Source organism: Bombyx mandarina, chromosome 23, assembly GCF_030267445.1.
Source record: "Bombyx mandarina strain Sakado chromosome 23, ASM3026744v2".
In the NCBI taxonomy this organism is placed as follows: Eukaryota; Metazoa; Arthropoda; class Insecta; order Lepidoptera; family Bombycidae; genus Bombyx; species Bombyx mandarina.
In genome coordinates, this window is record NC_143229.1 from 2,769,401 (window position 1) to 2,783,965 (window position 14,565).

The window sequence follows — 14,565 nt, forward strand, 5'->3', positions numbered from 1 at the left end:
TCTTTTCTGGATTATTTTAAAAAGATATTAGCATTGTGCACTTCTCCTCTATATTCTCTATAAGTGTGGAAAATGTCATACTCCTCCGTCCGCGCAATTTTCGTAAAAAGGGATACAAAGTTTTTGCTTCACGTATTAATAATATATAAGATAATGTGTAACAAAGAAGTGCAACAAAAGACGGTCATTACAGAGAAAAAGCCGTGACAATTAATGGCATGACAACTCCTATATCAATTACGTGACAAAGTACCAGGCTAACATAAACTAACAGTAATTATCTCAAGAGTCACTCGAAACTAGGAAGGCACGAGCTTCTGTTATCCTATTACCAGGAGCCCAAATAAACATCTAATTCTTTCCTGCGCACCTCTGCACCTTCTTCCGTCCCGCTCTCTCCAATACACCTATCCCGCTTGAGCTTAATTCGGGATTGAAAATGTGTGAGATCCCAGTTTCGCTCGCGACCTCGCGGCGGTGGGTCGTGTCGCAGCTCCGACGATCGATGAAATACGAGCTATATTTTTCCGGGGCTTTAATGAAAAATTGATGAAAATTCGCTCTCGACGGTCGCTGGGACGCATGTAGGGTGTTCTGTAATTAAACTTTGTGCGTGTTGGATGTATATTGTTATGTAGCCGTGTACAAGGTGAGTACTGCATATTTTAAGGTGGAAAGCTCAAGTAAAATCTGCCTATTGTTTTGATTTATTTCTTTTAACAGAAATTAATTTTATGCATAAGAACGTGTTATGGAATCTAGATCTATTTGAATTGTTTTTTTATACATACTATCACGGTAATTTATTGTAGATGCAATTGCTCTAGCTTACTTTCTCTGATTTAAAATTCAAATTGACATTTTAATTTTGGAATGTCCTAATTTATATGTTAAGAAATATAATATGCAATACATGCTGTAAATAGGTCAGTTGTGAATTGTACGTTCACGACAAATTTTCCTCGTGGGCTAGACAGAGGAAATTGGAATGGTTTGGATTTTTGAAAAACAAAAAAGTAACTTTCATTATTTAGCGCAACATTTAAATATAAAAGAATAACACCTTAGTTATCTCTGACCACAAAAGCTGAGAAATATTCGAAGCGTCGTAAAAAATATAATGATAGTGAAATTCCAAAATTAAACCTTACAAGTAGTCTATGTAGTAATTGTGTCTACAACTTACAAAAAAACCAAAGAAAATACTAACTTTCATAAACTTTTTTTTTTTTAAAGAAATATTTACAGATTGCATATATATTATTAAGAAACGTAACTTCAGTAGTGTTAATTGACATTACGTTAAAATATCGTGTCCGGCGTAAACACAGAACTTCGGTACTTACTAAAAGAGAAAGGGGTACAAGACCCATTTTGTCATCGGTGTCGACTATAAATACACATTCAAAACTTCTTTTACGGTTTAATCACGTATTTTTTATTATCACTAATTATTATTTGCGTAATTTCAAACGCTATACAGTTTTCATGGACACGGACGACTAAGGTTTCGTCGAAATATTTTTATAGACAAATAGACGGTACTTAGCACAATATCGGAATGTAGTTTTAAGAGTAGTTTTAGTTACCCATGTCTACGACTTTTTTTATCGCTTAATCGGTTGGACGAGCTCATAGCCCATCTGGTGCTAAGTGGTTACTGGAGCCCATAGACATCAACAACGTAAATGCCGCCCCCACCTTGAGATATGAGTTCTAAGGTCTCAGTATAGCTACAACGGCTGCCCCACCCTTCAAACCGAAACGCATTACTGCTTTACGGCAGAAATAGTCGGGGTGGTGGGGACTCACAAGAGGTCCCATCACCAGTCTAGAAGAAAAGCTATAGGTATATCCACTAAACTCATTTATGCTACCTCTTTGGGGTTTATCGAGAAATATATAATATGTCGTCACTCACGACCCATCTGAGGTAATCTGATTTATAGACATCACAACGTGAACGCTGGGTTTCACTTCCAGAAACGAAGTAGAAGCTTCAATTGTTTTGCATAACGGTTTTCCTACACTTCAAACTGGAATGTAGGACTGCTTCGTGGCACAAATAGGCACGATAGTGGTATCTTACGTGCTTACAATACGCCTTTATCACCAGTAAATAATAATTAGTGATCTAAAAACGCTTTTATAACACTTAGAGAATGGTGCTGCACGGTATTCAGTGAGTCTTTTAGTTTCCACTTATAACACACACGGGAGATATAGGGTGTTGCGTTTCAAAGACACAGCTCACATGGTGGCTATACCGTGATCATTAACAACATACTTTAGAGATAGTAATATTGCATAAAATTATTATTTTATTAAATGTATGGACTCACGGCCCGCCTTCTTTTTATTGCTTAGATGGGTGGACGAGCTCACAGCCCACCTGGGGTTAAGTGGTTACTGGAGGCCATGGACATCTACAACGTAAATGCGACACCCACCTTGAGATATGAGTTCTAAGGTCTCAAGTATAGTTACAACGGCTACCCCGCCATTCAAACCGAAACGCATTACTGCTTCACGGCAGAAATAGGCAGGGTGGTGGTACCTACCCGCGCGGACTCACAAGAGTTCCTACCACTAGTAAAGTGTGATGTTAGGCGGTTACGGGAGCAGCAATGTAAGTTCGGCAACCCAACTTGAGACATGAGTTTTAAGTCTTAGTTTTGTAGTAAGAGGGCTGCCCCATTATTAAAATTGAAACACATTACTGCTTCATATCAGAAATAGACAGGGGTGGTAAAAACCGATCAGCCCTGTCACCAATAAAAATTACTTATAATTAATTATGTTTGTACTAATTTGTTATTCTACGCACGTACGCACGTCTGATTTTTACAATAAAGAAATATATCGTGTACTGAATTAAGCCCGCAAAATGTATTTTGATAGTGAACGTGTATATGAGTACAAATGCGAGTTACCAGTTCTGGTCGTAATATCTGGGCTCTGGTAACGCTTAACATCAGCTGGGCTGTAAACTTGTTAAGGCATCCACACTATTAATTAATAGAAAAAGCAAAACGCCTTTTGATAAATCTAGCGATGTATTGTTTCGAGATATCGGTTGGTAGCTTCACGTTGTGATATCTATGAACTACAGTAACCACTTAATAGCAGATAGGTAATGAGCTAGTTCGCCCATCGAAGCAATAAATAGAATGTTCGAAAAAATATTCAATAGAATACGAATTTATCTTATAAGATATTATTCAAACATCTTCAGTCATACGTTATAACGAATTACTTATTTTTTTTAATTTATTGTTTGTCTTTGTTGATGTAAGATTTGTTGTAATTCTAGAGAAATTAATAAATGTCCTTTAAAATCTTTAAAATACGAATTATGATTCAAGTGAGATCATTGGCCTTTGACGTTGGAAATCACTTTCAAAATGACAAAAAGATCTTTTTTTTTCTGGAAAGGACTAGGCACTAAATACCTATTGAGGTTCGCGGGGATCTACTGGATGCAGACAGCGTAGGACCAATCTTTGTGACGAGCCTTGGAGGAGGCCTATGTCCAACAGTGGACATCTGTTGGCTGATAGAGACAGAGAGAGAGAGAGACATCATTGAAACCGTCACCCACTTCGAGATCTGGGCTAGAACAGAATTTAGTCCCAAACCGTAAAATTTTAGTGTTTACAATGAAACCCGAAAAAAGAATATTTCTCCATTAATCTAGTGTCGGATTCTCGGTCAAATTTAGCAGCGGTATTTACGGTAGGCAGTGGCTTGGCTCTGCCCCTGGCATTGCTGAAGTCAATGGGCCACGGTAACCACTCAGCATCAGGTGGGCCGTATGCTCGTCTGCCTACAAGGACAATGAAAAAAAAACCCTGGTTAAATATATATTCTATATATTTGGAAAATTTGAAATTTGTGCGCCTGGCAATTCAAAACCTTAACTCGGGGCATTACAATATAGAATTTACATATTTTCAGCACGAAGTGTTAGTTGTAGATTGTAATATTTCAGTTATCTTACGGATCCTTATCCTTATCCTTATCCTTATGTATATGTATAAAATATATAATAACTATAAAAAAAACTTTATTCTTTTCGTTTATCTCACTGCCTTCATTCGGCGCGTTATGCAGTGAGATAAAGACCTTAATTATATGCCTTATGGGAGCAAATTATCTAAAGGTTGGCATTAAAAAGTTTAGTTTTGAAGCTAAGCACTATCATGTACCTAAAGCCGTTTTAGTGTTTCGTATTAAGAAAAAAAATTGTCTACAAGTTCCGAGATACATAGATTTTTAATATGTACATAATTTTAGATAAATTCTTTTCCTAAAGCACTGCACGAACATGATTCTACATATTTATTGATTTCATCCAAATATGTCCATTAATAATTCAACAAATTAATAACGATATTCTTTTTAATCATTATGGAATTGATGATACAATAATCTCTTCATCCCGATATTAATATGAAACGGTTCGTTGAACGAGCTTAGTGGGAATTTAAGCGATCGGTATAGGACGGTCCAGAAGGAATTAGCAGTTTTATTTTTGTGTGTGTGTTGAAATAAGTATATACTTTTTCTGATTGTATTTAAGGCTACACAAAGTTTAACTACATAGCACTAGTAGTGGTCTCGCAGTAGTCGAAATACGACTAAAATTAATTGAAATTATAAGTTTGAATATTATAAGGGTTCAATTATTAAGTCAAAGACTATTATTATATTTCTATAATCACATATTTTGCCAAAACTACACTATAGATAAATAATATTAAAGATAAACAATATTAACCTATTCTCAATTTATTGATCACAGATTTTAAGCAATAACAAAAGCTTGACAATAAACAAAGAGTATATATATGTGAGCGTGTGTCATGTGTGTGTCAAATACATGTTAGTATGTGTAATCTTTTTTTTATTGATTTTAGATATCTTTAATGCAAAATTAAAAAAAATTTTAGCATTCTGAACTCCTTCTCTATATTCTCCATAGGTGTGGGAAATTTCATACTCCTCCGTCCGCGCAATTTTCGTAAAAAGGAGTACAAAGTTTTTGCTTTACGTATATAATATATAGATATGGAACACATGACGACTAGAGCATGACAATAACATTCCTGTTTGTCTAAGCAAATATATTATTATTACCTGCGAGAACTCTACAAAGCCTACGAGTTTCCGTAACTTGTTTATTCTACGCAGCTACGATCGTAGCGTTCTCTACGACATCTCTGTTATTGTTCAATAAATATATATGTCACAGTTTACTATGATAATAATATGGTTATGCATATATTTATTTGCACGTTTGCCAATATTAAAATTGTTAATCTATACTAATATTATAAAACTGAAGAGTTTGTTTGCTTGAACGCGCTAACGTTAACGTTAGTTTAACATATGCAGAATAAGAAGAATAGCAAGAAACACCCAAATCACTTCAAGATAGGCTTTGAAGATTGTAGATTGTCGATTTCTCCAGAAATCCATTATCAAATCCTGATCCTAATGACTACAGGATCATTCGGAAAGTTAACATTTTTGAACAAAAAAATAAATAAAAAAGAATTATCAGAATCGGTTCAAGCGTTCTCGAGATATCGGTGAACATACATAGATAAAAAATGATGATCGAATTGATAACCTCCTCTTTTGAAGTCGATTAAAAAGCGTGATTTTGGTACCTTAAATAATTCCTTAACATTTTATTGTTCAATATTTTCACCTTTTACGTAAAAGTCGCGGGAAAAATTAAAAAAAAAATGCATTATCCCAAAGTAATTATTCCACGCGGACGAAGTCGCGGGTAAAAGCTAGTTAATAATAATAATTCACTTGAAAAAAAAATACGCTAAGGATGTTTGTCCTTCAGATGGGGTGACGAGTTCACGGCCTACCTGGTGTTAAGCGGTTACGGGGCCCATAGACAACAATAACGTACATACCTCATGTGTACTAATTTACCCAGATATCATATAATAAACGCAGTAAAAATCACGTAATGATTTAAAGTAAAATGGTCATCACTACGTGCCGTATATCTAAAGTACCTTGGGCAGCATCGAAATCTCAGTTGCATAAATAAAGGCTTCTTCAAACTGGAACACGCAATACTTCCCAGTACCTAAGTTCGTAGTCACTTATAAGGATTTAGAGCGTCATATTATTCAATTTTTTTTTATTGCTTAGATGGATGGACGACCTCAAGGCCCACCTGATGTTAAGTGGTTACCGGAGCCCATAGACATCTACAACGTAAATGCCGCTACCCACCCATGAGTTGTAAGGTCTCACTTTTAACAGTACAACGGCTGTCCCACCCTTCAAACCGAAACGCATTACTGCTTCACGGTAGAAACAGGCAGGGCGGTGGTACCTACCCGTGCGGACTCACAAGACGTCCTACCACCAGCAGTACCTACCTGTTAACCTATTTTCAACGCTAATTTTGTTTTGGTATGCAATTAAGTATACTCTATATCTCTCTCTCTATCTCTTTTTCAACTCCTTTCCATTGTTCTATGTATTATATTTTAAAATTCAATTATTTCTACAATGTTTGTCGATTACGAAAACCCGCCTTAAAATTCTATTAATTTGGACCGACCCTACAATACATCAGAGCAGACTGGGAGTGAAGCTATAGTTGCGGATTCTAATGTAATAAACGCAAATTACAATCATCACGCAAATTGTTTGGCGTCGCGCAATTTGCGTTACGCAGGTCGGAGACGTTATGACAATTTAGAATTTCTAAAGTTTTGAATAATATTACTGTCATCATCCTTAAATTTATTACATTTTGAACTTATACATAGTGAATGGTACAAGTATATATGCACACACATTATGTTCGTGTAAAAAAGACGGTATCGTGGGAGCTGGCGAACTATAAATTATTAAAATAGTCTATTATTAAGAAAAAAAGGTCAAGAAGTAAGTTTGAAACGTCCGTGGTCGTTTTTAAAGTACCAATTTAATCAGTCGCATGCACTCTTGAGAGAGTGGTCGTGGTCATCACTTCGGGTGGTGGTGCGTTTCACCAGACGCCGCCATTCCTCGCGTACCGCGGCCCTTCTTATGCACTGGTTAAGGTGACCGTTTAGAGCTGCCTTTCTTTGGTCGGTCCATCGTAATGGTGATCTGCCGCGCGGTCTTGTATATCATGCCCTGCACCACAAGGCGCTCAACTGAGTCGTCACCCCGCCGCGACACATGCTCGTAGAAAGTGAGAATGCGACCCTGAACGATGGAGTATAGTCGCTGCTTGATGCCGAGTTCCTGTAGAATTGACTGATTCGTTCTGAACTCCGTCCACGATATTTGCAGTCCATTAATACGTTTTATGAGGATAACATTTTCAAAACAATCTTGCGCAATACAATTACGAGATCTGAGCATCAACTGTCAAAAAATCGGATTAAATCGTATCGTAATCGTGTCGTATTTGAATCGGATATAAACTAAATAATCGAATCAAACGAAAAGGAAACAAAACAATCCCTCAAAAAGAAGCCCCCGAGGGTTGTTAATATTTTAAAACACAGTACACGGCGTGAATAGCTAGCATAACAATAACTTCCGCTCGAACTCGGCTTCAAAAGAAAATTACGATCATAATAATTCGTTCGAGTTGCAACCCTAAATCACTGTTCGTGGCAGATGGAAATGGAGGCCTTTAAATATTTCCTCTTTATTGAATACCATTCAGTAATTGACAGTTAAATTTATATACAGTTTGCTTACATGAGTTGCGACTTGTTTTCTGTTACTTATACATAATAGTGATGTTTCGATTTTATTTGTTGGTGCAAGTGGTTTGTTATAACGTTGCTTTGTTAATGTCGTTTCAATACTTTTAGGGTTGCTGTGGTATTTGTTTATCGACCTCAAGAAGAACGAGGAGGTTTTAAACATATTATGTGTGTACCCTCAGATCTTTTTTCTAGGTGAAGCGATTTTGATGTTTTTCTATTAAATTAATTTATTAAGTTTTACTAAGATCTATCTGATTCGCAGTTTTTGAGATATCTTTAATAATATAATATATTTAATTGACTAAGACTACATTGTTGATATTCTCAGTGTATTTTGTTAGTGTATATTAATTTTTGTTAAAATCTTGTATTATTTACTAAACATTCTTATTTGAACATGTGTATTTTCAATATAAATCAGCAGTGTTGAGTTTACCTCTTGAAAATATGTCGTACCACTAATACGTTATCGTCACTTAGAGTTAAGATGTGTGAGATGTTAACATATTTTTGAAAGAGGTAACAAGAATCAAAAACCCTGATATTTGTAAAGTACTAAATGCACTATACTACATTATTTGTAGTTATCATGAAATGTCACAAGAGAAATGCTAATTGATTGATACCATTCTTCCACCACTTGTCGCGAATAGTATCATCCTTATTTATATTACCTTCGCTGATAAGGACACAATAGCAGATTTTAAAATCTACAAGATAAGCAACGCACCAACCTTTGGAAGATGAGCAAACAAACAACCATATTTACCGCGACCAGACCTTCAGTATGGGCAAAATCAACAAATCGAAAATTCTGTATCAAAAATGACATTATTTGTAGTTATCATGAAATGTCACAAGAGAAATGCTAATTGATTGATACCATTCTTCCACCACTTGTAGTGAATAGTATCATCCTTATTTATATTACCTTCGCTGATAAGGACACAATAGCAGATTTTAAAATCTACAAGATAAGCAACGCACCAACCTTTGGAAGATGAGCAAACAAAAAACCATATTTACCGCGTGCAGACCTTCAGTATGGGCAAAATCAACAAATCGAAAATTTTGTATCAAAAATATTCAGTAAGTGACATTTGAACGCAGTCTTTAAACAATACACATTGTAAACTGATCAATTTGTCCTAACCTAGTATGTTAGATTATTTTGAAATTTTAGCACTGAAGACACATGATAATCATTATGTATTAGTGCATTACAAATCATTGTTCAGCGTGTTCATTACAATAACATACTTAAACCATAGGTGGTAGGACCTCTTGTGAGTCCACGCGGGTAGGTACCACCGCCCCGCCTATTTCTGCCGTGAAGCAGTAATGCGTTTCGGTTTGAAGGGTGGGGCAACCGTTGTGACTATACTGAGACCTTAGAACTATATCTCAAGGTGTGTGGCGCATTTACGTTATAGATGTCTATGGGCTCCAGTAACCACTTAACACCAGGTGGGCTGTGAGCTCGTCCACACATCTCAGCAATAAAAAAAAAATATATCTTTGAAAACGACCATAATGTGACTTCTCATTTCAAAAGCAAACATTCTTATTTATTCGAAAATTCTAGAAGATCTCGGGCATAGCTTGGTTGTAAATGTTTATTAGACGAATTACAAATTTATTTACACACGAAATCTCATACAAGGAATAAATGAAAGCGACACGAAAAAAATATATTGATGCGAATTTTCAATATTTGAAACGTCAAGTGCAATTACCTACGTTCACAGTCAGTTAATGATTAATGTTTGTTTACATTTATTTCGAGCTCTCATTTTGTTTTAGTGTTGCGAATCGCTGTCATTTCGCGTTGGCAATGATTAATTGTATCGATAAACTCACCTGTCTGGCTTGTTTTTAATCTCTGAAAAATAGTTTTTTTGTTGTTGCCTCAGACAAGGTTGGAAGGTCAATGCTTTTGTAAATTGGAATCGTCTGTCTTTATTTCGTCGTGCTCGGGACTATCAGAGGTTTAACGTTAAAGAAAAATTATATTCAACTCAGTTTTTAGACTAATTGCAACGCTCTTTAAATCACTAGCTTTGCTTTAGATCGCCTTAATATTTCATATGGATGATACGACATTTTTGAATTAAGTAATATTGACGCTCAACTTATTTTAATTTAAAAATGGAAGTTCCCTAACTGTTTTATGTGGTTTAAGCACACAATTCATAAATAAGATTAGTCTTAGTAAGCTTTCCATTACCGCTTCGAATGTTTTCTATGTATAATTTATTAGTCATTTGAAAATTTGGGATTCTTTGTTTTATTACATCGACTATACTAGTAGAATCTCTAACCTCGACGCTAATATTTTCTTCTTTTCTAACGACTCTTAAACATAATTAATTAAAACTCAAGTTCTTCCTGCGTGTAAATAATGTCAAGATTTTTTTTATTATAGAAAATTTGACGGTAATTGCCATAACATTCGGATGACAATGGATAGTAGTTTAGTCGCATGTGACCAAAAAGACTAGCAAGTATTCGAAATGCTAGAAATAATAAAATGAAATTAAGAAACGTGAGATTAAATCGTAAGAGTAGTTTAAATACTTTTTCACAAATATCCCAATACCCACACATCTAAACTTACATATTTATAATATTTATACAGCTTAGTTAACTCAATAACCTACATAAATATTATTAACTAGCTGACCCGGCAGACTTGGTAGTGCCTTAATTGATAAATAAAAGACCTAAAGCTTTGTCTAAAATAAACTTAAAACAAACAAAAGGAATCGGTCTGACGGGGGACACATCAAAGGAAAAACCAAATTGTTATTTTTATTTAATTCTGAAAATTTTCATATTTATCTACCTTTTAAGCCTTCTCTAGATTTCCACAAATAATTCAAGACCAAAATTAGCCAAATCGGTCCAGCCGTTCTCGAGTTTTAGCGAGACTAACGAACAGCAATTCATTTTTATATATCAGTTTTATATATATGTGTGCGTGTTTTATATATGTGTGCGTGTTGTTCTTTTCCTCTTACCTTAGCTGATGAGAGGCTATTTCAGTTTCTCCTTAACGTGTATACGAGCTCACGGGGCTCAAACCGGAGTGGTGCTAACACTGGCCCTAGCAAGAGCAGTGCTTCGCAGAATCTACCACCGACGCGGAAACGCGACCCACTGACAAGATCCGGTGAGAAACTCAGTGGGCTGTGTCTATGGGTTAATTTACTCGTCGAGCCCTTCGTCGCAAGCGACGGGTTCGACGAGGACGGCGACTGGTGCTTGAGGTACCTAAAAGCACCGTTAATGGATCGGGAGGATCCGTAATGACGTGTTTAGGTTCGTGCTTTAATGAAAGCCATTATTACCATTTCTGATTTGGTTTTCAATGTTTGTTTCTGGTTTAATAAAAATAGTTTCTTGCTTTCGTTCGGTCTTTATGTACATCGCGAATGTACACCGCGTATCTCTCGTGCACCTAAAAGTCATTTATAAACTCGTACGTCTTTGTAAAATTAAGTTTGTCGCATACAAATTACTTCGGGCATAACTTGGTCGTTTCCCTGTATGCTCCTGAGTGCATGAAATCGTAAAACAAAGTAACAAAGCCTAATTTGTGAAGAAAAGTAATAAAAAATAAAACGCAAACTTTTACACTCGACTCTCGCGAGGTAACATCTGTCCGGAACACAGAAAAAAATATATATTCAAATGATTAAGAAATTTCATGTTTCACGTTTACACGGGATTTTGTGCTTAACGCTTTTTGCATTAGGAGCGTGATTCGTAGTGCCCGTTTGAGGGAATCGGTAAATCTTGAGCGGTTTCGAGCTAGATGGAGACAAGTCGAGGCTCGATCCCTGGAGGTTTTATGCCCGTCACGCCCGAAGTCAGCCATAAAGCGCTTTACGTCGAAAATTGAAAGTGACTTTAGCTGTAAAACGTACACGGGGAATATAAAGCGCTGGATAAAAATATCAATTACGGGTTACGGCGCTTACGACGTTTTTTGTTAGTTTACGTTTCTCTCGAAAATAATGTAGGTTTTTTTTTTCTCTGGCTTCTTTTATTTCATTTGTAATTTAATCCTTCAAGTTTGTTCTTCAATTTCGTATCCTAATAGAAATTCACGGAAATAAATTAACAAGCTTTTTTTTTCACATTAGCGACCCGCCCTCGCTTCGCTTCGGAAACTGTAATTTATTATTGATTTCTCCACTATTTAATGGATGTTATTATACATATAAACCTTCCTCTTCAATCACTCTATCTATTTAAAAAAAACCACATCACAATCCGTTGGGTAGTTTTAAAGATTTAAGCATACATAGGGACAGACAGATAGATATAGGGACAGAGAAAGCGACTTTGTTTTATACTATGTAGCGATACTCGAAGTAATTAAGAAATAAAGTGTTGAGTTAACAACGCTCCTGCTATCCTCGAAATTTCAATGAATTGTTTTGTAATAAATGCTCTCCTATTTTTCAAGCAGTATTGCAGTTTTCATTTCAAAAAGAATTATAAGGGAGGTATCTACCGTGCGCGTTCTTAGGTGGCGAATAACAGGAGCCTCGGGACACTCCCAGAGGTATTGCCCGGTAACGTACCGACCGGGCGACGAGGACCAGGCTGGTTACATCCCAGCGCAGTATCCCGGGACACCAGTGGCATTGCTAGGGTGTCCTAACATCCAGAGCTTTTTTTTCACCTCGAAATCAATCCCAATGGAATCACCACAAAGACGCCGGCCGGACCACTTTAGGGTGTTGTCCACCCCCTTAACCCCACTTGGGCTCTGACCTCGAGGGTATCGGTAGCTTGATCGTGAGTGCAGGGGAGCTGTTCAGTGGATAGGGCCCTAAATTCCATCCCCTGGGTTCCACGATCTGCTTCTAACGTCTGCGGAACGTTCAGTCCCACATACCCCGCGTGTCCCCTAGACACGACGACCACATATGAGTTTCAACACCGGCCAAAAAAAACGCATACATGCTCGCAATATCATTGATTGAACAAATCAGAAGTCTTTTCGATAAGATTAAACAAATCATAAGGTGGCGGCAATTATGTTGTTGATGTGTACGGGTACCAAATGATCACTTAAGACCACGTGGGCCGTGAGATCGACCATCTATCTGACTATTAAATACACGTAGCCATTCAATTTTGACTGGAATAAAAGTATATATTCAAAAAATGATTCAGGTTTATCGGAAAATTACTCCAAAAAACCATTTTCAATTTTCTCGACATATATGTAATTACGAATACAATGTTCGCTCAAGCCACGGGACCGAATAATTGAATATATGAGCATGACATCGTAGCGTCAGTTGCGGCTTCGTTCGCATAAAATAGTCAAACTTTTAAAATCTATTAACCATTCTGTATCATATCTGCCATTGAAATTAAATTTTGTGAAAACTATTATAATATTTTGTTTTGTCTTTTGTTACTTTATTTACTTATAAATTGAAAACAGTTATGAGATTTGCTTCATGGGGTTCAATCAATCATTTTACTGGTGGTAGGTTTAACATACAAAAAAAGCTTCATGGTCTCGACAGACTTAATTCATTTTCTGACAGTTTACTGTGTACATGTACTGTCGCACCATAGATGATGATAGTAATAAGAGTAAAGCTAACTAAAGAGTGATGTGAATTAAATTGAAAAATATAGCATCTCTTAGAGAGACGCTCATGAAAATAAATTAAAAAAGCTAAACGAAAAATTACCCATCAGTATTGTGCCAGTCAAACAACATAAAAGGGTCGTCAATCTATTTTTTTTATAGAAATTTGAATATTTTGCGTACTCCTCGTAAAAATCGAACCGGTCATAACTATAAGCTTATCACATTATGAACAATTTAAGATAATATAATACTAAAACAGAATTCTACTTAACCCGTTGACTGCTGTGTAGGTCACCGGTGCCCTACGCGGCGCACTGAAGTAATTATGTCGATTTCTGTTACTAAGCGTCTGGATTGTCTAACTCGACCCTCTTTTGTTTTTAATGTACGTCTTTAATGTTCTATTAGTCTTTTAAGTCTCCTAGAAATAAATTCATTATGAGAGTCTACTATATCTTCCGGTATCTTAGAGAGAGAGAGAATATTATTTATTGTACACCAAAAAAAAAAAAACAGTGCCATACATTAAACACAAAAAAGTACAATTGGCGGTCTTATCGCTAAGAGCGATCTCTTCCAGACAATCATCAGGTGGACAAGAATCATTTGGAAACGAATTACGCGCGGTGTACCAATCCAGTGAAATATATACAATTAATACACAATGTAATATAATATGTATCTGTATCTTAGTAAGAAGATCGCACAGAGAAATCGACATAATTACACAGCAGTCAAAAAGTCCGACTAAGAAGAGCCGACATTGAATCCCTGGAACGTTTATTTGCCTTCATATTCTCAGCATTAAACTATGCGAATATTTTCCATTCATAAAACAACAATTACGATGGAATACGATACACAAGTCAAAATAGCATGAAAAATTCGACATTCATTAAAATACGTGCGGGCACGTACCGTCAGCAATTTATATCTGTGAATGTTGCCAAAATTTTATGGTCCCTCATCGTGTTGGACACTCAACAGAACGCAGCTCTTATATGTTTTGCCACAAATATATTCTCATTATTGTGGAAATGTGAAGCGTTTCCTAGAAAACAGGTTAACAACAGTTGGTATGTAGTTTTCAGCAGTTTTTTTGCTGATCGTCCCTGACCCTTATTTGTTTTTATTAGTGTTTGTGTATTTAAAATGTATTTGTAAATGTTCGTGCTACAAAAATGGTAATGTTGT

General features: G+C 36.1%; 1 protein-coding gene across 1 annotated transcript in view; it reads left to right on the forward strand.

The window, feature by feature from the left end:
• The first annotated feature begins 450 nt into the window (after positions 1 to 450).
• Positions 451 to 14,565, forward strand: part of mspo (M-spondin) — a 71,943-nt gene continuing 57,828 nt past the window's right edge. The window contains exon 1 of the mRNA XM_028172016.2: positions 451 to 649. The gene's annotated coding sequence lies outside the window, so the exon portion shown is untranslated. The remainder of the gene's footprint in view (positions 650 to 14,565) is intronic.